The sequence below is a fragment of the Syngnathus scovelli genome, chromosome 21, assembly GCF_024217435.2.
Source record: "Syngnathus scovelli strain Florida chromosome 21, RoL_Ssco_1.2, whole genome shotgun sequence".
Taxonomy (NCBI): domain Eukaryota; kingdom Metazoa; phylum Chordata; class Actinopteri; order Syngnathiformes; family Syngnathidae; genus Syngnathus; species Syngnathus scovelli.
The window spans coordinates 2,492,066-2,518,944 of record NC_090867.1 but is presented as its reverse complement, the minus strand read 5'-3'; the positions used below and the strand labels follow the sequence as shown (position 1 = coordinate 2,518,944).

Sequence of the window (26,879 nt, the reverse complement as noted above, 5' to 3'; positions counted from 1 at the left end):
CAGCTGAGTCTTGGAACTGTCCAGGACTAAAAATATCCAGCCTGAGTGTTGTTGTGACTATTATGCTTATATTGGAGTGCATATTTGTTTTGAATCAGCCAAAAACATAGAATTGTGTGTGCATGTGTGTGCGCACAAATGTGTTTTGCTTGTACCCATGCATTTAAGTGTGGGTGTGAACATGCACGTGTTGGCAAGGCCAGGGTGAGAGAATAGAAGCATAATCCAGCCCTTGATGTCTATTCATATGCAAATGAGTTAGGGGTCATAACATTTTATGACCTTTTTATGACTTGTTATGGTATCATAAATCACCCCCTTTTGGATTGGGGCGGGGTTGGGGGCATCAAGATGGCACCAGTCGTGACGGCGCCATCTTTAACTGTCGCCATTTTTGTTTGCTGGCGCCATTTTTAGATGTGGACATGTATGGGCATGTATTTTTATGAATCAAAACAGGTGCAGCATCTGAGCTAGCTTTGCTACCAGCTAGTACGTGTGGGTTGAAGGGGGGCCCGTTTAGTTGATAAGGAGAAGAGGAGGGGTGTTTGTGTCAGTGTGGGGGGTCGTGAGAGTCGTCAGCATGGTGCCAAAGTTATCTGAAAGAGAGTCGCATGCAATTTGACAAACAATAGTTTAGAGGATCAAGGGGGTTTTGTTGAAAAAAATCATTGAAGTGTCATCAGCATGGTGCCAAAGTTATCTGAAAAAGAAAAAATCAAGGTGTTGTCGCATGTAATTTGACAAACAATAGTGGAGTCGGCATTATTGGTGCCAAAGATATCTGATGAGGTAGAGCCTTTGATGCGTCATCAGCATGCGGCCAAAGTTATCTGATTTCTCGCAACACGTGGTCCCATAGGCGTGGTCTTATCCCCACCGAATTTGAAGTTGGTTTAGTGCGAATGACTAACGCTCATTTTTGAGAAGACAAGCCATCGCTCTGAGCAACCGAGTCGAAGCGCGTCAAAAGCTGTTTTCGAGAATGGTTAAAGGTAAGTCATTTTACTACTTTGTCGCCGTAATAATAATGACAATAATAATAACAAATAATAATAATAACAAATAATAATAATAATAATAATAATACACTGCGGTTATTTCATAAAACAAGATGTAATGTTTATATAATGCTTGCAGACATCATCGCTCTTGCCGATGTCCACACATCTTTTGACAACGACTTTAGCGATGTTTACCTAACACAATCAGACTACGGTGAGTCAATCGTGCATCTAAGATAGTTCATATAAATGCTAGTAGTTGATGATTTTATTTTATGTATGTAACAGATCTCGTGGCCGCGGCTACTAGGAAAAACAATCAGCCGACACAAGCTGCCTTCGAACGCCATAATGAAGCAGTGGAGGAGACAGATCCAGCGACAGAGCCGCGAAACCAAGCGCATCAGAGTCACGTGCTACCGTTGGAACCAATCCAATTGCATCCCACGCCGACCGACAGGAAACATCGACAGACACAGAGTTAGCTGAAGCTCTATCTATATACGAGGGCTTGAACCATCATCAAGAGTCGACAAACAAAGTTGGAGGTATTCCTTCTATTTTTTCTCTCTTTGTATGCTATTGTCCGACTTGCTATTTTCGGTACTATAAAGGATTAACTTGCAGGTGAGCGTCGTGACACGGAGGCACAGAGAGAAAGGAAGAGGAGGAGGGGGCAGCCCTTCTACAACACGCGCCACTCAACCAGCAGGGGGCCTGTAAAGTGCCGTGGTAACTGTATCTACAAAAGACGGTTACAAGAATGTTTTAAGATAATACGTATTCTGACAGATTTAGCCGAATCAAAATAGGTCTGTGTTGTTTCTGTTGTGTTTTGTAAAAGGAAATATAATGGATCATTCAAACCTTACATCAACGGAGTAAGATTTCTTAGCAAACATTGATGAAATAGATTTGTTACCATTTAGCGAAACCAGCCAAAGAAGTGACACACCAGAGCTAGATTTGTCAAGCATTAACAATGATTTGCTATCAAACAATACATCTACGAGTCAAATAACAGATTTACTCAACAATGTGAGCACGGCTTTGTTAGAGGGAGAAAGCCCCGGCATTTCAATAATGTAGAGGTAAGGTGACAGTTAAATATACCATCGCAACTGAACATCAATGATTTTGCAACCTTCTACCACAGATTGAAGATAAAATAGATGATGTTTTGCAAGAGGTGGTTAGTCGAGCACAACCAGGTGATGTGATTCAGGCTGAGTTAGTGGGTGGTAATGATAGAGCTCACATCTACCAGCAAACAAGTTACATGAACTCTATCAGAGATAGTGTATCAGGCATGCTTGAGCGTTTAGCACAATCAAATACAGAGCTTCTGGCTGATGAGAGCTTAGAGCTTATTGTACAAATAGTCACTCCATTGCGCGGTGGAATGCGTCGTAGGTTGCTGAACAGTACCAACAGAGAAATTTTGAGGTTGAAAAAACGACACTTACACATACCTCATAATAAAGACAACAATCTATGCTTTGCTCTCTCACTAACCTATCTGCTAAATGACACACTCACAACAAAACAGGCCACAAGACAGGCACGGCTCTTACACGAGAGTGTGGGACTGGATCTTCAAACACCTGTGAGTCTAGGCGATGTCCATAAATTTGAGAAAGTCCTCAAACGGAAAATAACTGTAATGTACCAAAAAGAGGACTGCCGCCCCATAACTTTTTTCGACACACATTATCCCAAAACAGACAACGACGCATTTGTCTTACACCTCAAGGGTCATTACTACGGCGTGAAAGCGATAGAGGCATTCGTTGGTCTTGCATTCTTTTGCAGACTTTGTTACAAAGGGCACGAGAATTGGCAACAGCATCAGTGTGAAGAACACTGTAACATTTGTCTCGATCCGTGTTGTAAACAACGGCGGATTAAACGTGTTATCTGTCCCGATTGTAACAAAACTTGTCGTAATGAGGAATGCTTTGCCAAACATAAAGAGTTTCGAGTGACGAATCGTGTGAGCAACTGCACTTCATACAAAAAATGCTTGCAGTGTAGTCTCCAGTATTATGTGAAAGCTGATGGTACCGGTGCTAAACATCGTTGCCCTTGTCATGTAACATGGGGATAGAGATGGTCCAAATGGTAGAATATGGATTGTTCACAGGGATAAATTGACAGGGCTGAAATTCCAAATTTGTCCAAAAGATGGCGCCAGACCAAAACATGAGACCAAAAGAGGGGCCAGGATAAGCTAGACCAGTTAAAATAGAAAAGAGGAACACGGTGTCAGAGTGTAAGTCACGCATGGAAGCACAAATGAAATTTTTATTATGTGTTTTTTATTTTTTGATTTTTTTGCTTGGCTAAAAATGTACTCTGTAACCGCTTTAAGCAATATTATTTGTCAATTCGATCAAGGGACCCGTCACTGAAAATAGTGGCGTGACATAAATTGTTTGGAGAAGCACAAATGAAATTTTTATTATGTGTTTTTTATTTTTTGATTTTTTTGCTTGGCTAAAAATGTACTCTGTAACCGCTTTAAGCAATATTATTTGTCAATTCGATCAAGGGACCCGTCACTGAAAATAGTGGCGTGACATAAATTGTTTGGAGAAGCACAAATGAAATGTTTATTATGTGATTTTAATTTTTTGATTTTTTTTTTGCTTGGCTAAAAATGTACTCTGTAACCGCTTTAAAGCAATATTATTTGTCAATTCGATCAATTCATGTAACAGAAAGTAGGTCAAAGGTGAAAAGGGGAAGTGAAAGGTTTTGCCACTAGCTGTGCATTTGGTGGAAAGTACTGCGTGGGCAGGGCGGAAACAGCTGCTAAAGGCCAGTCCCTCCATAGGCGTGGGAATGCTGGACAGTCCCTTCTATACGCGTGAGAAAACTGGGCAGTCTTACCCTATAGGGAAAGTACAGGAGAAAAGAAAGGGGAGGGGGGGAGACGGAGAGGTCTATAAAAGGTCCTGCTGGAGTAGCCTCAGGGCTTTTTTCCCCAAAAGAGCGCTTATACGTGAAGAGGCCCGGAGGAGTTTCAAGATTTTTTCCAAAGTCCCGAAGATCTTTGTGTGAGACGCAGGATCGCTGGACTGAAATTAACTTGGATTTACTCCCAAAAATTGGACTGGACAACTATATAGGAGAAATAGGTGAGAGGGATTTATATTTTTTATGTATTTTAGCGTGAGGGGGGAATAGTCATCGGGCCGCCGGATTCCTCGTGGCCAGCCTGTTTCTTTAATTTGGATTTAGAAGCAAGATCGAACTGATCACTCGACTTTGCTTTCACCAAAAATAGCACGCAGCTGGTAATCACCGCTTCCCTTTTTTATGAACTGTGTTTTGCAATCGAATTGTTCTGGGATTGAATGATTTTATTAACACGGGTATCAGTGAGTGAAATTGTTCAGTTTCTGGGGTAATTGAGATTTGTAATTCTATTCCATGTTTCTTCAATAAATGTGTTTTGTATATTACTTACTTCGTTGTACGCGGATTTGTACTGAATATGCAACCGATGGTTTGGGGCCGATTTAAATAAAATAAATCAACGGAAGTGTTTAAATCGGATTATTATTTTGTGTAGAACGAAAAGTTATTTAACTATTTGAAAGGCTCAGGCCCGCTTCCCCTTTTTTGACGGGCCGTGTAAAAAGTAACTCTGAGCCAGTTAGAGAATTAAATAACTTTCGTAAATATTTAAAGGAGGAGTGGATTTCGTTAGAAGTGAATTGTTGGAAATTTACTTCTTCTAAATAAATTAACGACGACGGCTGAAATAAATCAGTGGAGTTGGAGGAGAATAAAAATATTTCAGTTGTCCGTCGGGCGCGGCTCAGTTCCCCTTTTTTTGACGGGCCGTGTAAAAAGTAACTCTGAGCCAGTTAGAGAATTAAATAACTTTCGTAAATATTTAAAGGAGGAGTGGATTTCGTTAGAAGTGAATTGTTGGAAATTTACTTCTTCTAAATAAATTAACGACGACGGCTGAAATAAATCAGTGGAGTTGGAGGAGAATAAAAATATTTCAGTTGTCCGTCGGGCGCGGCTCAGTTCCCCTTTTTTGACGGGCCGTGTAAAAAGTAACTCTGAGCCAGTTAGAGAATTAAATAACTTTCGTAAATATTTAAAGGAGGAGTGGATTTCGTTAGAAGTGAATTGTTGGAAATTTACTTCTTCTAAATATATTAACGACGACGGCTGAAATAAATCAGTGGAGTTGGAGGAGAATAAAAATATTTCGATTGTCTGTCGGGCGCGGCCCAGTTCCCCTTTTGTCGGGCCGCGTCAAAAGTTAAATAGGACACGATCAAAAAATAGACTTGCCTTCCAAATTAATTATTGGGCAAATCTAAAGACAGCACGACAATTTTATTCGGTAAGAAAGTCGCTATTCTCTTCGAAGCAATTAAGTGGGGTGAAGAACTCCGACGGTCAAGTGCTAGGTCTACGTATACGAAGTTAGAATTAATAATATAAAGGGCATTAATTTTCTTCTTAAATGCTATTATTGTCACACTTTTATTAATTCGATTCTCTTTCGAATAAAAAAGTTGGTCGGCTCGCTGCATGAGCGACCAAGTGGAACGGACCCGTATGAACATTTACTTCGGCAAAACTAGTGCTTGGGTGCGCTATACAAACGAATCCCTGAGGTCTTAACAAAGACATCTAAAAAATATCCGTAACGAATAAGAACTTCAAACATTAGCGGGGAGCCATCAATACGATGCGGTCACTTCGAAGTCCTGCCTCGAATTGAGTTACTCGGCACGCGCTTCGGGTGACTTGAGAGGGATTGGCGTCGTACAGAAATTAGATTGATTCCGGAGGAGTTAATTTAACTCGGGTGGTTAGATTACGGACGAATCTCCGAACCCGGCTAAAACGAACCCGTTACTGGGAAGCCGGGGGCACCTGATTGCAAGAGGTGCGTTTGACACCCTGTTAAAAAATGCACAGTGTGTGATGAGATCTTAAATCAAGATGATGCCTTGCTGACCCCCCACATGTGCTACATTCAGCCCATCAAGCCTCAACCACCTTGCAAAAATGTAGTATACTATGATTTCGAAACCTATGTAGATGTAGATGGTTTACACAAACTTTTTCTCATCTGTTGCAAATCGAATAAAGTGACGAAACAGTGGTTTGGCACAGATTGTGTTGACGAATTTCTCAAATTTTTTCGAAACCCTCGGTTTAAACAAACTACGTTTGTTGCACATAACGCGAGAGGTTTTGATTCATACATCTTGATAAGGAGAATGCTTGAATTAGGTCTCAAACTTGACATTCTGATGCAGGGGAGTAAAGTTCTATCATTTGTCGATTTAGACACAAAATCTCGATTCATAGACTCTCTCATTCTTGACGATGCCTCTAAGTGCGATGCCTAAGGCCCTGGGGTTTGAAGACAAATCAAAGGGTTATTTCCCACACAAATTCAGCTCTTTAGATCATCTAAACTACGTAGGGTCTCACCCTGACCCCACGTACTACGATATCGAGCGAATGTCAACCTCTCAACGAGCAAAGTTTGACGAATGGTATGCAAACGAAGCTAACAATGTGTTTGATTTAGCTAAACAGGCGATAGCCTACTGCGAAAATGATGTTGACCTGTTAATGCAGGGGTGTGAAAAATTCAGGAGCGAGTTTTTTGAGGCTACAGGAATAGACCTGTTCAACACTGTGACAATAGCCTCTGCGTGCATGAAAGTTTTTCGCACTAATTTTCTAACCCCTCAAACACTAGCCATTACACCTTCAGACAACTATATGGGTCAGCACAAAGCTTTTTCGCATGACTCTATTCAGTACATGCAATGGATCATGCATTGAACGGGGGTGAAGTTAGGATAGATAACTACATGGTAGACGGCTATTCTGAAATTGGAGGCGTAAAAATAGTGTTTGAGTATGTTGGTTGTTATCACCACGGCTGTGCAGAATGCTTCGACCTCTCTAAAATATGCCTGACAACAAAACGCCCTTTTCAGGAGAAAAAGAAAAGAAAATTCAGGACCTACAGCTTAGACAGGATGTGTACCTTGTAATTATGTGGGAGCATGAATGGTTGCAAATGAAAAAGATGAACATAGAGGTGAAGGAATTCCTGAAAAAAAACAAATTTCCTACACCGCTCAAACCGAGGCAGGCTCTTTTTGGGGGCAGAACAAACACATTCGTTTTAAGATACACGGCAGAGCCGAACGAGCGTGTGTTGTATGTTGATGTGACGTCATTATACCCTTTCATCAACAGTACAGGTACCTACCCTATCGGTCATCCAACGATTATCCACGGTGATTTTAAAGACCCCAGGTCGTATTTCGGTTTCATCAGCGCCACAGTCAACCCACCCCGTGGTTTGTATTTTCCTGTTCTACCCTTTAAAACAGCTAAGGGTAAACTCGTCTTCACACTGTGTCGTACATGCGCTGAGTGTAACTACCAGCAGACGGCATGTACACATAATGATGAGCAAAGATCGTTAACAGGTGTTTGGACAACCCCTGAATTTGTTAAGGCACTTGATCTCGGCTACACGGTTGCAGATATTACCGAAGTATGGCATTACACAAGAACGAGCGACACAATTTTCCGTTATAAAGGGAAATGTGCTTTTGGGAGTTTGCAAACATATTTTTAAGGTTGTGTTAAACTTATAATCATATTAATATAATATCTAGTATTGGAGTGCTCATGTGGATTGGTGGGTGGCGAAGAATGTGCAGGTAAACTGCATGAACTTGTTTTCGTTGAAGTGTTGTGTATAGGCCCAGACAGGGAGTACCGGACGAGAACATCGCAAGGTCGTTGAGGAACGAGAACAACAGCACGTCTATGTGGCCCGGCTTCGCGGGGAAATCCAACCACCTGACCTCAGCGATAACGCCGACACGGGGAGGAGATGGCCATCGACCAATCATCTCACAATATTTTGCATGCTTTAATATTCATATTGTGCTTCTTTAAAACTGGGCAACCCAGAAGAATGTGTCGTCTTTTGGTGGTCACAAAAACGCACGAGTTTTAGTGTGAGGGACCCGGGACCCAGGCCTGTATTAGTGCGCTTTGTCAGGAATAAACAATTGGTAAATTTGGTCTGATTGATCTACTGGTCTTCTCTTTGACAGAACGAACTCGCAAAATTGTTAGGTGCGCCAGTGTGTGGATTAGGACATAGCAATTTATGTGTTAAGTGTTGATCGCAATTTGGAGTCAGATCCATAACTAAAATCCGTAACCTAACAATTTCTTGGTGACCGCGGACGTGATGTCAAGAGAAGGGTAATTGACAACTCGTGGTCTTTAGCCAAGACACCGGACAGTGTCAGGGACACTGTCTCCCGGTCGGCGAACCGTTTGGAATAAGCGCACAACGTTGAGCTGGTACGACGTCTCCTCAACCCTGAGCTCATCACCGATAAGGTAAGCAGAATACCTGTTACTATAAGTCGAAATGCTGCAAATTGAAAGAGGAAATTTAAGAGGAGACTGTCGTTCAGATCAAATAAGGTGTGCATGAAGTTAAGATACATACGGTGAATAAGTTTGGAACTTACGTGTGTAACGTGCTACGGTAAAGTCAGGGACTTACGCGTACTAAGGATAGGTCAGGGACCTAGTGCTTCGTCGTGGCGGACAAGGGTGCGGTGACGATCGTATTCCTGGGGTTTTTCAGAGATCCTCGAGGGGAAGTGAGGCCTCCTCAAAAAATATCCGGTGGTAACAGTTCCTCCTGTGAGAGATCAGACCGCTAAAATATCCAAAATGAACCAAATTGGGGGGAGAGTGTGTGTGTGTATATGAGTGTGTGTGAGTGAGATTTCTATGGAAGAAATCAGTAATGGAGAATGTTTAGGAGGCTTTTGAGCGATAATAGGGAAATTGAGAAGTGGACAATGGTGTGTTTAAGTTGGTTAGAGAAACCAAGATGAGCAAGGTGTGGCAGTAGAGAAAATAAGGCATGTGACAGAAAGTTACTAGAACGGTGGCTTGATAGGATGAGAATAAGAGACAACAAATGTTGTGTAGAAGACATTGAAAGATGTCGAATGTGAACATGATGAAGGGCGCAACAGCAAAGTTGGCCTGCCCTTTGAGAGGTTGAGACTGATGAGCGTGCCTGCACTCGCGCGTAGTTGCGGGTCTGGGCTGTGCGCGTGGGCCTGTGCTATGCTCGTGCGGGCGGTGGGCCGGCATCATGATTGTTGCAGGAAATGGCCAGCCTGTAACCAGTCAACATTGATGCCGCGACCCCCCTCGCACGGGGGGTGCTATGGCCCGGGCGGGGCAGGGACAGTGTGAGTTTCTCAGTGAATGTTTGAAGCAGTGAGATTGAAGGAATGTATATGCTGATGTGGAAGCGCAAATTGTGAGTGGTATTGACCGATAGAAAGTGGCAAAGAAGCTACATGAGAGATGGATTAGAATCCCTTTGTCTGTGTGTGCGTGCGTGCGGATGCGTGTGTGTGTGTGTGTGTACGTGCGGTTGTGTGCGCGCTCGGTGTGTGCGTTTATGTGCACACCCTGTGTGGGTTCAGGCGTGTGAGGAGGAAGACGGCATGGATCAGAGAATGTTCAAGAAAGGGGGGCTAACTCGAAAATAATGAGGAGCTATTGGGAGTAATCTGTTTGTCCTTTCTTTAAGGTTAGGTTAGGTTAGCAACACGAGCGATTTAGAGGTTCAAAAGAAAGACAGTTAAAAGAAAATAACATTTTTGATTTGGACAATTGCAGGCTAACAAGAGCATGAGAAAGAAGGGTAGAGAAAGCAGTGAAAATAGACAAGGAAAGAAATGAATACAAGGGCATTTATCCATCTTTGCATGATGTGACACACCCGAGTGCCCCGACACTCAGAGTGAGCTATGTTGGACCGCCGCCGTACGGCGACCCCGGAGTAAAGGCTCTGGTGGTGACGTTGGGTGGCAGGATGGTAGTAGATGTCGAGGGCGAAGGCGAATGGGCGGATCAGAGTATTGTACAGTTGATTGAACAAGCAGTAAATAAAGAGAGGCGACGGGCCCGGGAGGGGGACACATCCCGCGTGGACACCTCCACCCCCGGTCCGAGCCCTCAACCGTCCAATGTGACGAAAGGAGAAAGCTGGCATAGACTTACTGCCGAGAATGAGGAGCTAAAAAAGAAAATTGATCAAGCCGATGAGCAGCGTAGATAGGAAGTGCAGATGTTAAAATGGGCAACAGAGAGAGAGAGAGAGAGAGACACGGAGAAAATATAATTTGCGGATTGGTCGGGGACAGATGACACAGGCCGAGGTGCAGAAAAATGAATTGATGTGTCCGCTGGTGACCACATCGGGCGGTCAGCACTACGAGCCCATGGTGCTCCGTGATGTGACCCCGATGATGGAAAAGATGCCCCCACTTCACAGAGGAGGCAAGGTGTGGCTAAACAAATTTTTGGCTCTGATGAGTGGGCAGAGCTGTACACTCGGTGACATGCGCCAGATGTTGGCAGGAGCATGCTCCCTAGTGCAATTGCAGGCAATTGAGGAAGCAGCAGGCACAGCGAGACTGGGGAGGGAGCTGCCCTTGCCACAAGTAGCAGCGCCCCTGTTTGAAAACATTAAATTGACTTTCCCACAACCCACCGATCTGGCCCCCACTATGTTTCCTTATGATGTGAAAATGTCACCTGCACAACATTATGTAACATGTGTGGAGAGTTGGATTGAAACCACAGGTCGCCATCCGGCTCTCACGCACGAGGCAGAGGTGCTCTTCCGAACGGCGCTGCTGGATGGACTTCCGCCAGATGTGAAGAAGCAGCTAATGTCAGATCCTGACATTCTGGTTTGTGCCGAAGAAAGATTTAAACGTCATCTTTTGCATCACTGCAGAATGTTCACTGAGTCACAAGCTAAAGTTGAAAACGAGACAGACGCATTATCTAAACAGTTGTTGAAATTACAGTTGGCAAAAATGCATGGTGAAGCTAAACAGTCTAAATCACAGAAAAAGGAAATGCAAATGTCACAGGCTCTTCAGGTGGTGGGGCGCGGAAGGGGCCAGTTCCGGGGCGGATACAGAGGTCGGGGAGGGAGTGCACCTGCTTACCCGGGGAGGGCAGCATACAAACCCCATTCGCCCAACGCATGTTTCATCTGCGGCGAAACCGACCACTGGGCAAAAGAATGCCCACAGTATCGACCGCGCGGAGCCACCCGCCCACAAACGCACGGAGGTCAGTACTACCAACATGATGATCTCTGGTGTGGACAATTTGAATAGGGCTGCCCGGGGAGCCAGGAAAGCAGTGGCCCGGCGGAGCCAATGCTTCATGTGACAGTGGAAGGAAAACCTGTGAAGATGCTGGTGGACACAGGAGCAACTTATTCATCAATAAACACTGCCCTTCCTGTATCCTCACTGTCAAAGAAAACAACAACTTTAGTCGGCTTCTTGGGACAACCACGTACTCTGCCTTTTACCAAACCACTTGAAACTGTGATCACCCGGACAGGGTGTAGACTGTGGTACAAATAAACCCATTCCACAGACACTCCGATCAATTTGATGGGAAGGGACTTGGTGTCAGCCGTTCAAGCCAGAATTCTGCGTGGGCCAGAGGGAGTGATTATTCAATTTCCAGATGGCGTCAGCATCCAGTGCTCACAGTAGCTACAACAACATGGTCAGTGGCTGATGGCGCCCCTACCGGCAGAAGCAGAAACTGCAACCATCTACTGGGCCAGGCTGGAGCCAGAGACCCCTGCTGGTGGCGGTGTGTTCTCGACCTACCTACTGTGGAAGCCCTGGATCTGCTCACTGGCGCCATACCACCCACCTGTTGATCCTTTGCATTGCACTCTATATTATGACCGAAAAAGTGACGATGTATATCGGGATTTGTTTGAAGAAATTGAAGGGCACATGTGGGATTTAACTTCATCGTGCATTTTGATTGGTAAAGAGGGAGTCGCAGCGGCAACTGAATTCAAGATTCAAGATTCAAGAGTTTTTTTTATTCGCCATGTTTGAGCGTGCCAAACAAGGAATTTGACTTCGGTAAATCACAGCCTCTGTTCAATATTTAGGTGACTAACAACAACACTCAGGACATGTGAAGAACGAAAGATATTCTCAAACACCCCCTGATCTTAAACTCCCAAGAGGGCAAGGAAAAACTCAAAACTCCAGCTAGGGGAAATGAGAAACCTTGAGAAGAGACCACAGATGGGAGGGTCCCTCTTCTAGGATGACCAGACTGCAATGGATGCAGAGAGGACACATAGTACAAACAGTGTAGACAAAAAAGGTGTGGCAAGCGGGATGTTATTGCACAGTAATGACTCTGAGACTCTAAGAGTGGTGTGAGTTCATCAGAGCGACAGCCTGGGGGAAGAAGCTGTCTCTGTGTCTGCTGGTTTTAGTGTACAGAGCTCTATAACGGCGTCCGGAGGGGAGTAGTTCAAACAGGCTGCAACCTGGGTGCGAAGGGTCTGTTGAGATGTTACTTGCACGTTTCCTGGTCCTGGACAGGTACAAGTCTTGGATAGATGGGAGGTTGATTCCAATTATCTTTTCTGCAGTCCTTATTGTCCGTTGCAGTCTGTGCTTGTCTTGTTTGGAGGCCGATCCAAACCAGACAGTGATGGAGGTGCAGAGGACAGACTGGATGATGGCAGTGTAGAAGGTCTTCAGCAGCTCCCGTGGCAGGTTGAACTTCTTGAGTTGTCTCAGGAAGTACAGCCTCTGCTGGGCCTTCTTCCGGACAGAGTCTATGTGGCCGGTCCATTTCAGGTCCCGAGAGATTGTGGTTCCCAGGAACTTGAAGGTGTCTGATGAGAGAATAGTATTACTGCGGATAGTGAGGGGTGAAAGTGGTGAAGGGCCTCGCCTAAAGTCCACTGTCATCTCCACGGTCTTGAGCGGGTTCAGGTCCAGGTGGTTTTGGCTGCACCAGTGGACCAGCCGCTCCACCTCCTGTCTGTACGCAGTCTCATCACCGTTCTGGATCAGTCCGATGAGAGTGGTGTCGTCTGCATACTTCAGGAGCTTCACGGAAGAGTCACTTGCGGAGAAATCGTTGGTGTAGAGGGAGAGGACGCATCCCTGAGGGGCTCCAGTGTTGGTGGTCAGGGTGTCAGATGTGATGCTCCCCAGCCTCACACGCTGTCTCCTGTTGGTCAGGAAGCTGGTGATCCACTGACAGGTGGAGGCAGGCACCGCAAGCTGGATGAGCTTCTGTTGGAGGATGTCAGGAGCGATGGTGTTGAACGCCGAGCTGAAGTCCACAAACAGGATCCTGGCGTACTTTCCTGGGGTGTCCAGGTGTTGCAGGATGTAGTGCAGTCCCATGTTGACCGCATCATCCACCGACCTGTTTGCCGGGTAGGCAAACTGGAGGGGGTCCAGCAGGGGGCCCGTGACATCCTTCAGGTGGTTCAGTACTAACCTCTCGAAAGATTTCATGACCACAGATGTCAGTGCAACAGGTCTATAGTCATTCATACCTGTGATGGCGGGCTTCTTGGCCACTGGAACGATGGTGGAGCTCTTGAAGCACGAGGGCACCTCACACAGCTCCAGGGAACGGTTGAAGATCCGTGCAAAGGTGGGCGCCAGCTGCTCAGCGCAGACTTTCAAGCAGGAAGGTGACACGCCGTCTGGGCCCGGTGCCTTCCTGATCTTTTGTCTCCGGAACATCTGGCGCACTTCCTCCTCGCGAATCTGGAGTGCGGGCGCGGCCTCTGCAAGAGAGAGAGTCGGTGATGGAGGTGTGGACAGAGCAGTTGTTGCATATTGACATATGAACAAATGCAGTGGTTCAAAATGACAGAGAAAGGGGTGCCACACATTTCGCTGGCTCTTGCCCCAGGACACGAGGGCAGACAATTGGGCTCAATGGTCAAGCAGTTGTTGCAACAGACCGATTGGCGGAAAACTCACATTCCTAATTTGTACTGGTCTGAGTCTCAGAATGCATACCAAATTAAACAACCCATGGCAGACACAGGATTGCTGGAGATGATGTTGGTGTCCCGCACACATGGTAGGGAGTTAACTGATCATGAGGACGCTGAAGTAATGCTGGCGGCCTTGCCCGACACACTGTGGTCCCAGGGTCCATTTGATGTCGGGTTTTGTCATTCGGGGGCCCCTATTGATCTCCAAATGGATGAGACGCAGCCTATCAAACGGCCTCAATATCGTTGGCCGAAAGAGGCGGACCAAGGCATGGAAGACACTCTGTGTGGCCTCTGGGACGCAGGGGTGTTGGAAGTGTCCGATGGCCAAATCGCACTCCTTGCTGTGGCGTTACCAAACTGGGTGGAGCTTGGGTCAAGGTGGACAGGAGCTTCATTGTGCACTGAGTTTGACAGAACTGAGGAGATTTGATAAAAAATTGAATAATGCGTAGAGCTACAGAGAAAAGCATCATAGTCAGAGATTGAACAGATTTGGATAAAACAAATAGGCTAAAACGGTAAGAAACAAGAGCGAGATCTGATATTTTGGCTCGTCAGGCTTAAGAAGTAGAAGTCGAGTTAGATACATTTTAGAATAGGACATTTGGACTAAAGTGGATTCAGTCAAGAGGAACAGGGGCATTTGGGCATTTTAACAGGGATTGACAGCAAGGGAGATTGAGGATAGAAGATCCGGACAGCAATGACGTAAATTACATTAAAAACTGCCCATTCTAGGGAGAGGGCTTGGCGCTCCCTGTGTGGAGCTGCAGCTTTGCAGAGGGGGGCAGACTGCGCGAGGGAGTGGATGAAAGGAGTGGAAATAGGTGATGATTTAAGGAAGCAGGGAGAGGTGCTGGATGGTGTGAGAGGCAGGATTTTTAGGAAGAGAAAAAAGGGGGGAGTGAGACTCGCCAAGACGGGCAATAAAGAGAAGCAGACTGAGAAACATATTTGAGCTAGACAACAGGAAAAAGGGGGGAGAGTCAAATGATGATGTAAAAATCCAGAGGGAATAGTCGGACCCATTTTTATTGAATTTAATTAGGATAATTAATAGAGATCGAGTTTGTAGGAGCAATCTGAGGTTATGGAGGCTCCCCTGACACGCGGGTCCCACAGTCGTCCCCCCCCCCGCCCCCCAGATAGACATATATGACAATTTGCGATGAATCTGATGGGCGAGTATATGGAAAATTGAATTGGAGATTTTACAATAGCTCATGTTGACAAGTATGTCCAAATGTGAAGAGTTACTATTAGGAGTCAATGTTTGCCTGCACACTAACATACTAACTTTGCTTAGTGTGGGAGGAGAGCTGAGTGATAGAGACGGATGTGTGTGTCTGCGAGTGTGTGGATGGGTGTGTGCGCATGTGATCATCTATGACTGTGCGTGCGCAGTATGATTGGCCAGAGAGGTCTGAAGTTGGGGTGATGTGTTTGCAATTGAGGATAAAATTCCTCTCACCTGAAGGGGTGGTACAGACTGGAGGGTCTGGAACTGGTAAGTGATGAGTTGTGACCGGAACCATGGCTCAATGATCAATCAGGGACACCATCGACAACAAAACGGTGTGATGGAGAAGGCCCATTTCAGTGATATGGTCAGACAAGACAGAACTAGTATCGAACAGCAAGACTTTGGACGATTTGACGTGTGACGACTTTGAGCTCACCCGACGGGGTGACGGACTAGGTGGACAGTGACTAATTGTTTGACGCTTGAACGTGTTTGCGACAATAGCACGCTCTGCTTTGTTTTTCTGTGTGACTTGATTTTTTTTTTTTTTTTGTAGCATCAGCCACTAGCCAAGGAGCGGATTGTGCGTTGCTTGCGTAACTTGTTTTCCTTCTTGCAGGTTGTCGATTGCATTCGTGGAAAGTTTGTGTTGGATTTACAAGAATATGTTAACCCTTGCCCTTTTGGTTTTTATGATGAACTTGTTGATGACGTGGTTTTCAGGACATGATCCGCGGGCGCCAGGATTCATTTTATGACTGTTTTTATTTTGATACTTGATGTCTGTTTTTGTGTGTACAAATGTCCGCTGTCAGCCGGGCTATAAGCTCACTGACAGGAGTGCGATGATTTTTGTTTGTGTTGCCGAGTGTGTGTGGTGGACAGTCAAGTTTCAAGGACTTGGGGTGATGGTCCCGGGGCCCAGATGGTAACTAGAAGTTCCGCGGGCCTGGCTACAATGAGTGTGGTGATGAGAGGGGACGCTTTGCAGGTTCCTTTTGATACGTAATGACACACTGGGTGAATGTGTCAAAGGGGGGGAGTGGTAAAATAGAAATGGGTAGGTTTCAATTTGTAATTGTGATATACAAAGTTTTTTCCAAATTCACTTGCTTTCAAGCTTTAACAGGACATGCCAGAATTCACCCAGCGATGATGGAAGGAGCAGAGGAAGACCAGTGACATCTGGTTGTGGTGTGGAGATGACAAATTATAGGATCGCTTGCCGAAGAATGCATCAGGTATCTGTGCCCTCGTGTCGTTGATAATGCCTGTGGTGGTTGTCCCCATTGAAATACAGAATCGCAATTGGAACCTGGAGTCCCCACTGGCGGGGCTCCTGAAGCGAGCCAAAAGAGACGTTTTGCCCCCGTGGTTGAGCGACGACGATCCAACATATATTGACACTATAGGAGTGCCCCGGGGTGTGCCAGATAAGTATAAACTCGTTAATCAAGTGTCCTCGGGATTCGAAATTATCTTCCTATGGATCACCCCCAATAAAAATGTAGACCGTATTAATTACGTTCATTACAATGTCCAACGACTGGGTAATTATACAGCTGAATCATTTACCGCAGTTCATGAACAATTGGCTGCAACGTCGTTAATGGTGTTCCAAAATAGAATTGCATTGGACATGCTATTGGCTAAGGAACATGGTGTGTGTAGAATCTTTGGTGATGCATGTTGTACTTTCATCCCAAACAACACGGCACCAGGAGGCCGACTGACCAGGGCGTTGGAAGCACTAAGGACACTGAACAAAAAGATGAAAGATCATTCAGGCGTACACACCGATATTTGGTCTGATTGGATGAAAACGTTCGGAAGCTGGAAAGGCCTCATCATGTCTGTGCTTGTTGCTGTAGCTATTTTTACTACAATTATGATTTTATGCGATTGTTGTAGTATTCCATGTATTAGGTCACTCACTGTCCGGTTGATCGAGAAAACCGTTGGCCCGTTGCCACCGATGGGCCAATATGCCCTGGTGACTCAACATGAGCAGCGGGGGGAAAGAAGGACCGACAGCGCGCTGGTAGCTGTTTGCTAGGGTAACGGGTGATGACCTCATAAATGAGGTCATGAGAGGGAATAAAGGGAAATGTGCTATTGGGAGTTTGCAAACATATTTTTAAGGTTGTGTTAAACTTATAATCATATTAATATAATATCTAGTATTGGAGTGCTCGTGTGGATTGGTGGGTGGCGAAGAATGTGCAGGCAGACTGCATGAACTTGTTTTCGTTGAAGTGTTGTGTATAGGCCCAGACAGGGAGTACCGGACGAGAACATCTCAAGGTCGTTGAGGAAGGAGAACAACAGCACGTCTATGTGGCCCGGCTTCGCGGGGAAATCCAACCAACTGACCTCAGCGATAACGCCGACACGGGGAGGAGATGGCCATCGACCAATCATCTCACAATATTTTGCATGCTTTAATATTCATATTGTGTTTCTTTAAAACTGGGCAACCCGGAAGAATGTGTCGTCTTTTGGTGGTCACAAAAACGCACGAGTTTTAGTGTGAGGGACCCGGGACCCAGGCCTGTATTAGTGTGCTTTGTCAGGAATAAACAATTGGTAAATTTGGTCTGATTGATCTACTGGTCTTCTCTTTGACAGAACGAACTCGCAAAATTGTTAGGTGCGCCAGTGTGTGGATTAGGACATAGCAATTTATGTGTTAAGTATTGATCGCAATTTGGAGTCAGATCAATAACTAAAATCCGTAACCTAACAGTTATTATATGCGAACATTTCTAAAAGGTAAACAGGAATCTTCAGGTTATCCGGCTCACGTGGTCAACCAGGCGGATAGAGAAAGATACATAGAAGGGTATGCCATTCATCAGGGTATCCAACTAGACCCTTCCAAAATTGCTGTAAACCCTGGCAAAAGGCAAGTGTCAAAACTCTGTCATAACAATCTATGGGGAAAACTTGCGCAGCGTGAGAACATGACAAACAAAAATTGTGACAAAATCTGAGGATTTTTTTGAACTTCTGTTTTCAGGTCTGTACGTTGTGAAATTCTTCCATTTTATCAGTGAAAAGCTTTCAATTGTGCAGTATTGTTTCAACATAAACAATGAGATCCCCGCCTCAAAAACATCAAACGTTGCTGCAGCGTGTTTCACAACAGCCTATGCACACCTAAAAATTTATAGCTATTTAGAAAATTTACAGAGGCGTGTCCTTTACACCGATAGACAGCCTCGTGTACACGGTGAAACCGGGCGAAAGTGTTCTCCCTCTAGGGGATTATCTGGGTGATTTAACAGATGAGCTTTCGAATGACAGCATTTTAGAATTTGTCTCAGCGGGGCCAAAAACATACGCTTACAAAACACGAGGATCATCTCAGACGGTCATGAAAGTGAAGGGGATCACGCAGACTCACGAAAGCGGTCAGAGCATCAATCTCGATAGCATGCTCAGTTTGGTCCAAGGGTACATCAATAGGTGCAACCTCAGATGTGCTATACGCTCCTCAACATAATATCGTTCGCGATAAGAGAGGGTTTCATCTCAGAAACATGTCATTTTCCAAGCGGCTTCGTGTGGTGTACGATAAAAGAAGGCTGCTCGAGCGAGGCACCACTGAACTGTTTGGCTACTGATATTTCTATCTAGCTATCCATACGTGTGTCTGTGTGTGGAAATGGCTTTTAACCAGATTGAATTTGACCCTAGATTAGAACTTCCTTTTTCATCTCTAGTAGCAGGGCCTTCAGGTTGTGGCAAGACTTTCTTTGTAAAAAATGTATTGGAAAATCCTGAACATGAAAAAAAAACCTGATAATATTGTCTGGGTTCATACTTCATATCAACCAATGTACGATGAGCTCAAAAACCTGAATAAAGACATTCTTTTTATCAAGGGGCTGCCTGAATCTTTTGATGACGAGAAGCTGTTCCCGCCACAGCAGCAGCATCTACTGATTTTGGATGACATCATCTTCAAAGCTTTGGATAATCCGGAAGTGGTCCGAATATTCACCCAATATAGACATCATAAAAATTTAAGCGTTATAATGCTAACGCAGAATGTATTCCATCAGGGCAAATTCAGCCGTACTATTAGTTTAAACAGTAATTATTTGATTTTGTTCAAAAACCCCCGTGATAAACTGCAGGTGAATGTCTTGGCGAATCAAATTTCTCCCAGCAACCGGAGGTTTTTCCTGGAATGCTTTGAAGATACTACCGCATGGGTATTTACTGGTAGATCTGACACCTTCATGCCCAGAACAATATGGACGACGTACAGGTGTACTACATAACCAGTGGCCTGTCGTTTATATCCCCAAACAATAAAACGATGACGAAGCTTTTAAAAACAAATGCTCCGTTACTCAAATCTATGTTTACATCCAAACCGGCCAAACGTAAGCATTTGCTACTCAGAGGTGACTGTAGTTTAGTGAAAGCATTATGAGAGCTTGCTCTAAATCTTCTTAAAGGGCTAGAGACACCGGTATATATATAAATCGGTTTTAGTTAGCTTATGGGCTTATAAATATAAATTGACGCTCGAAACAACGAAAAGGAAGCTGTTGCTCTGAAAAATATCATTTAAATTTGCCGCACAGACGAGTTTGACTGCACCGAGCCGCCAGCCGGAAGTGATGTCTCATGACGTCTCAAGTTGTACGCGTTTAGCTTCAGTGAAAGCTGAAAGTCAAAGCTGACTTTGACTTTGACTTTGAATGTAAACAAAAAGAGAAGAGGGGCCAGCGCGGAGACGTCGGGCCAGGTTTGCGGCCAACCCAGCTCGCCTAGCCGTGCCTTCCATTATCCTGGCGTACATTCGTTCGCGGGACGACAAGATTGGTTGAGTTCGCCTGATAGGATCCACGAACCGGACAGTGCGTGCCTGCTGTGTGCTCGTGTTCACAGTGGCCTGGTTGACTGTCATCTTTCCGGACTCTGCTGTGCATCGGGAGCGGCTAGCGTGCTATCACTCTTATTGTTCATCTTCTTGTTTTATTTTTCCTGTGTTGTTTACTTGTATGTGCGTTGTGAACTCTGTCTTATCTTTCCAGACTCTGCTGTGCATCGGGAGCGGCTAGCGTGCTATCACTCTTATTGTTCATCTTCTTGTTTTATTTTTCCTGTGTTGTTTACTTGTATGTGCGTTGTGAACGCTGTCTTGTCACCCTGGGATAGTGAGAAACGTAATTTCGATCTCTTTGTGTCTCTTGACATGCGGAGGAATTGACAATAAAGGAGACTTTGAGACTTTGACTTTGAAAAGTATGTCGACGCGTGACGGGCGGGGCACAATTCAGAAAACGTGCTCAGCTCGTCGAAAAAATGCGATTTAAGAAATAAAATTAAAAATGCGCCTAAAACCTAAACCAAACGCTGCAGATGTTCATTTCTTCATTCGCAGTGGTCAACTCGGCACTCTACTCTTTTTACTATGGCAACCTAACCACAGTGACGGGAGAGGCACAATTCAGAAAACGTGCTCAGCTCGTCGAGAAAATGCGATTTAAGCAATAAAATTAAAAATGCTTATAAAACCTAAACCAAACGTTGCAGGTGGTCATGTCTTCATGTGCCGAGATCAACTCGGCACTCTAAAGCCCCCAAGAGCACTTTTTACTATGCCAACCTAACCAGAGTGACGGGAGGGGCACAATTCAGAAAATGTGCTCAGCTCAGCCCAAGTGAACTGCTAGATTCATCATATTCTGCGTCAAAAGAGGTTTCTGAATCTGATAAAAAGATGCTAATATTGCCGCTAGAAACGAAGCTGTCGCTATCATCTGCCATGTTGTTTGGGTTTGTTGACATCCAGTACAACTTGTGACGTCACAGTAATGGCGCCGCCAGTTTGGCTTCGTGCGGGACCCGATCGATAAACTGGCATTTCATTTCAGCTTTATTCTTAGTAATCGGTGTCCATTTTTAATTTCCAATGCGGCAAATGTGTTCACTTTATACATTCTATCAAATTCCGTTCTAATTGAAAAAAAAGGGATGTCTCTAGCCCTTTAAAGGACATGTACCCTTAAAATCAAAACTTTACAAGAGACTTAAAAAGCAAAAGAAAAATATCCGCTTTTTGGCTGATAAGAAAAATACTTTGAAGAAGAAAAGAGCTGTGTTAGTTCAGAAAGGTTGTTTTATATTGCCGTTACTGGCCGCTTTCGCACCTGTTCTCGGAAGTGTCATTAGTGGCTTTATGAACAAATCATAAAATGAGTTTGACAACGGCTCAGAAAATGTTCCTGATTTCACCTTATCAGCTCGAGACGCTAAATCGACCCGCTCCGACCATCCGTGATACAGCAGAGTATTCTTTGGCTGAAGAGATGAAACAGGTTTTGGATAATAAAAATTTAAATCAATATGAAAAGATCAAAATGTATCAAACCTTAATGCAGCGTTACATGGGGTTGGTCAAACAAAAAGACTGCGAGCAAATTCCTATTACGATTCGCAACGAAGCCAATGAGGGGGGTGAAAGAAAGACGACAGTTGAGACCACAATTGAGATGACAAGTGAACGCTATGAGGATATTTTGGACGCCATATGTCCACGTTTCCGACGCAACGCCAACTATGTGCTGAAAAGACTGTCGGCAGAAGATGTAAGCTGGACGCCGTTAAGTGAATTTATTTTTAGAGGAAAAGCTGTCAAAGGCTCCCATATGAGTGATTTGTTGAGACATTTGTGTGTGAGTGGGAAACAAATCAACGAGCAACCAGTAGGATGGAGTGAATTTCTCCGGACGCTAGCCTGATTAATATTACCGGAAACAAGCATCTCCAACCCCTTGGCTCGCGCAGATTTTAAACGTTTAAAATACGCGAGGGGTGAAGATGAGGATGTTTCTTATGTAGAAGATGTAAGCGTGATGAATAAAAGAAAAAGAAAGAGGATATCGCCGGTAGTAAAATGGGTTAGTTAGTAGATGATACTCTATTGTTGTTAGTGAAAAAAAACGCATGACTCTAACTCTCTTTAACAATGTTTATTGATTAAAAGAGATTTTTATAAAACATTAACACGGCTATTACAATTTGTTTAGGGATATGTCCGAGGAAGAGATTATCCTGATGGCAGATTCTTGAGTTTTGAGGAATGGCGAAAGTCTTCATATTTATTCTGGTTAACGGATACAACGCATTACCTTTCTGTAAAGCGGCGGCGTGGCCTATTGCTACGGCCGGTGAGACTGTTACTTTTTTCATAAATAGGGATGCTCCTAGTATTTTGAGACACAAGTCGCTGTCTGGAGCGCTCATGAGACAGAAATCATCAGAAGCTCTAGTTAACTTTAGACGCAGATCCACATTATTCAATAGATGACGTTCGGAAAAGAAAATGTTAGGGTTTTCCAGGTTATCTTTATCGTAGGATTATGTTGGAATGTAACCTGTAATAATTACCCTCGCCTGTCCTGTCTTAACAAAAGTAGTAGAACAAAGTGCTAAGATCTTTTGAACTGATTGACTAGCTGCAGAGGAAGCAATCAAAGTTGTTTTGTTTACACAACATCGTGACAGACCCCCTGCTGTGCTTTGATCAGCAGGCCAGGGCCTTCGGCCCCATCCTGTCTGCTCTCACGCCCACTCTCAACCCCCACTCTGTTTCTCTCAATAAAAATGCTCCTGCAAGAGGCCTGAGTCAGACCTCCATTCGATCATCGCTGCACGCACAGCGACGAATGGACTCTCCACCTGCAGGTGTCCAAAAGGACTTACTTGTCTCCCGTGTGGTTCTTGCAAAATAAGTTGGAGTGAGCAAATCTCTAACAGAAAATATCTCCATGAAGCAGTCCCGTTAGGTGGAATTCACGTGAACCTGCAATCTGCTGCGCGCGACGCAAAAACCCGAGATTAATTTCAGCTCCCTCGACCGCGATGGAGTCCATTCGCCCCCTAGTGTCTTTTGCGAACATTCCTGCTGTGAATTGTGACTCCAAAGAATCGTTTGAAAAGTTTAACAGTAACTCGATGATGGACCGGTAGGCGTGTGTGGCACTAGATTGTGAGATTAGCCGCCCGCCCAGCGAAATATCTAATTGACTAACAATTGTGTTTATAGGGAAATTCACGATGCCAACTTGTTCTTGCGGTGGAATATTTGTCCCATCCCTACGCGTCACCTTTAAACGGAGATGTAGTAAAGTGTCGGATAAATCTAAATATTTTGAGCCGTCCCTGGGTATAAAAAAATTCTATGGGGCCCTGGTTCACAATTGCGGATATTCGACATATGAACTATCTTCTATGGAGAGTTGCGTCAAGGGCGGGCCAAACAAATCGAGACTTGATAGCGTTGCCTCGACTGATTTAAAATGTAGAAGGGCCATTTTTTAAGAGGAAATACCTGTCTTCTGTCTCCTCCGCTTTTTCTTGACAACTGTTCTGAGACCGGTCGAGCGCCTTTTTCTTTTAACGCTCCTTTTTCTCCGCCCACCAGGATAGAGTCTCCCACGTGACAATACAGCTAGACCGGAACCTTGTTGATCGGTGTCTTGTTTCCGGTGGATTCTTTGAATGACGCGCCCTGCTACATCCGTTGCTATGTTTTTAGCAGCGGCTTGAAGATGCGGCTTCGCCAAGTTTAACCCGTTTTTGAACGTAGGTATCACGAAGCGGAATAGTTTTGCAAAAATAGACCCCAGACCACGCCCGTATTGAATCGGGGCACCAGAAAATCCTTGAAATGACCCCCCGGACTTGTGTTTCATAATAATCGACAAAACGATACAGGTCGGGATGCATTGTTGATGTCATCATTATTTTTTATTATTTCGATGTAAAATGCAGAATGAGAATGACTTTCCCGTATTCGAAATCTATCGGATTGTTCTGGTCTGTTCGCAGGTAAACCGAAATGGTTTCAATATGGCTTCTGCACACATCTAAATAGTAAACAGGATTAAAAGTTTTGTTTACAACGTCGCCGTAAATACCCTCAATAGGTAGGGTCCTAAGCATTGGAGCGTAGGCGTCACCAACTGTCTGATGATGTATGACGTCAGTGTAGATGAACATGAAATATGATCCGGCTCGTCTGTCGGCAGGATGTTGTGCGTTTACGCCTTCCGGCTTGAGTGAGAGCCAATGTTCGGGGTTCATTCCAACAATGTACGCTAGGGGGCTTTTGAACATAATTCTCAACCCTTCTTCGCCCGAAAACAATAACCTCTGTTTATGTTGATCAAATTGGACATCAATCTTTTTGTTACTCGCTTTAGTTAATAGAGTTTGAATGTCCAAAGCTAACGACTCATGATCTTTATAGACCCTGCCTCGCGTTTTAAGCATGGTCCGTACTTCTGATTCATCTTGGAACACGTCCCCTCTATGAACCGGAAGCTTAGGCTGTTTCAGATAGAAATTCCGTTTTTTCTCAGGAACGTTAGGGATTGAGTTGATGTATGAAATCTCACATAAACCGACCTCCCACGAACCTTTTAAATCGATATTTTGCACCAGTTCGGTTTTAAATTCTGTGAGGCTGTTCTCGCTAAAAAGATGCATACTAGCATTTGACGCTAATGTTACGTAGAATTCTCTCTGGCCTTCACCCATCTTGTAATTTTCACAGAATGGTCGTTTTATCGAACGTCAAATGTTTTTAATACTCTTTGCGGGTACCCAACTGTCGAATTTGGCTGGCCACCCAACCCAGTGGACGAGGGACTCGCGTTTGCCTGACACGGTGCGTGATTTAAGAATTTTCTGTATGCGAAAATTTTTTATTTTTTTTTTATTTTTACTTTTTGTAATTCCGCTTCTTTAAAGCTGCCTTCTATAGGCATAACATCCAAGTCCGATATTTTATAGACGGGGGGAACGCGATGGAGACGTTTTGTTATTCTGAATATTTCATCTGTATAACTTTGTAAATAACCTTTCTCAAAAGCCCCTCTCAGTTTTGAAAGCCGTACAGTTTCACCTGGAGCGAATCGGAACTTGTCCCTGCGTTGAAAAGGGTCGTTTGTATACAGGTTGGTAAAAACAATATCTTTATTATCCTCGTTTACGGCATTTGGTGTCATTTTTATACTACTGTGAAAACTGTCATTATAACTGACAATTAAATCCTGAATTACATCAATGTAGCGTTGCGTGTTCTTAGCTGTGAAATACCTCCACATGCGGGTTTTCAACGTTTTGTTGAATCGTTCAACGGTTTGCGCTTTTGTATCGGAAGATGTTGCAAAATATGTAATTGTACTTTCTCATTAATTTCTGGAAATGTTTGTTAAAAAACTCCGCCCCTTTATCTATTTGAACGCGTAATGGTGAACCGCTAACTGATAGGATATCTTCAAATGCTTTGGTGACCTGCGTACCTGTTTTAGCTTTCAAAACGCGTACATATGCACGTTTCGAGAAAATATTGATTACGGTTAGTAAATATTTATATCCATTGTTGTAGCGTGCTAGTGATTGCATATCGCATAAATCTGCTTGGAATTGTCTCATAGGACCTCGAACAAAAACTTTATTTCTAGGAAAAGTTATTCTGGCTGGTTTGTGTAAAGTGTAAGCATCTTGATCGGACAAAAAAGCTTTCACTTTTTTAATGTTAGTGTTTTTACAGCTAACAGCCGCTGTTCTGTGTAGGCGTGTCTCTCCACCAAAACTAGCTGGATTCTTAGCACAATAATAGAGTCTTTGAAGACATCTCTCGCCACCCATTGTAAGGTAAGTTCTGCTGGATATCAGAGTGTGACGCTGTCAAAAAACAAACATGTATGACATCTTGTGATTTTTAATTGAATAAACACAGAGAAACAATCACTTTTCTGGTCACAATAGTTTATTACAGAAAAAAAATCAACTAGTTCTTAAAAACATTACTAATAAGCAGAAACAGGTATAAAACATGATAAAAATAAAAACATGGTAAAAAAAAATTTTTTCTACAACTCCTAAGGTTTAACATAACGCATGAATGAAGATAACATAGTTACTTTGGACCCTATTAGAGTTTTACACTTCTTTAGCTGCTCCCCGGTTAAATCTAGAAATACTGTTAGGATAGTCACCAGTTGGGCCCACATTTTTTTCACAATATTTCCCATTGTGTCTTTCCAAACGTTCTAAATAATAGCGCTACTTCGTTGTTACTCAACACAGTGTCATGAGCTTCTTGTTTTATCATACGGAGCCGCGCAAAGATCTTGCACTCGTGAGCTAGGTCGTGTAGAATGGCAGAAACAGTATTGCGAATGTTTATAAGAGATGCTGAGGTTTTAAAATAGAAAAGCATTGTCGACAACGCATGGAGGAAGTCAGCATTGCACAACTCAGCCGTCACTGCTTCATAATTCGCGTAGAAATAAAAGCTTCGATCCTCAACATACAAGTACGTATGATGCATCTGGCTAAGATCGTCAAGAGCACATCCGTCACATGTTAATTTAGCATGCTTCATTAAGGCATCATTCAAAAGATGAGCCACCATCAATTTCAGGCGTGTGTAATCTTCAATCACCAGCCATTTAAGAGGCTCTACCGTCGTATTATATTCTGCGTCCTGTTGTGTGTTGATTCTCACAGGTGTCGACGTCACCGTAGGAACGATGCCGAACTCAAGGTCCAGTGGGGGTTAGTTGTCAACGATCGTGTCGTCAGCCTCTTCAAAATCACCGGGCACCTCTGTCTCTGTCTCTCTGAGCATCTGACTCTTATGTCAGCGGCAGACAAGCAG

The 26,879-nt window shown here is 44.1% G+C and overlaps 1 long non-coding RNA gene across 2 annotated transcripts; it reads left to right on the top strand.

Moving 5' to 3' along the window:
- Nucleotides 1-718: 718 nt before the first annotated feature.
- Nucleotides 719-17,780, top strand: LOC125991000 (uncharacterized). 2 transcript variants are annotated; one of them, XR_011086101.1, is made up of 6 exons: nt 719-995; nt 1,141-1,218; nt 1,293-1,552; nt 1,632-1,742; nt 7,268-10,822; nt 11,009-17,780. It is a non-coding gene; the product is annotated as an uncharacterized lncRNA (long non-coding RNA). The 2 variants fall into 2 exon arrangements; XR_011086100.1 differs by having other exon boundaries at nt 7,268-17,780.
- The last annotated feature ends 9,099 nt before the right edge of the window (nt 17,781-26,879 follow it).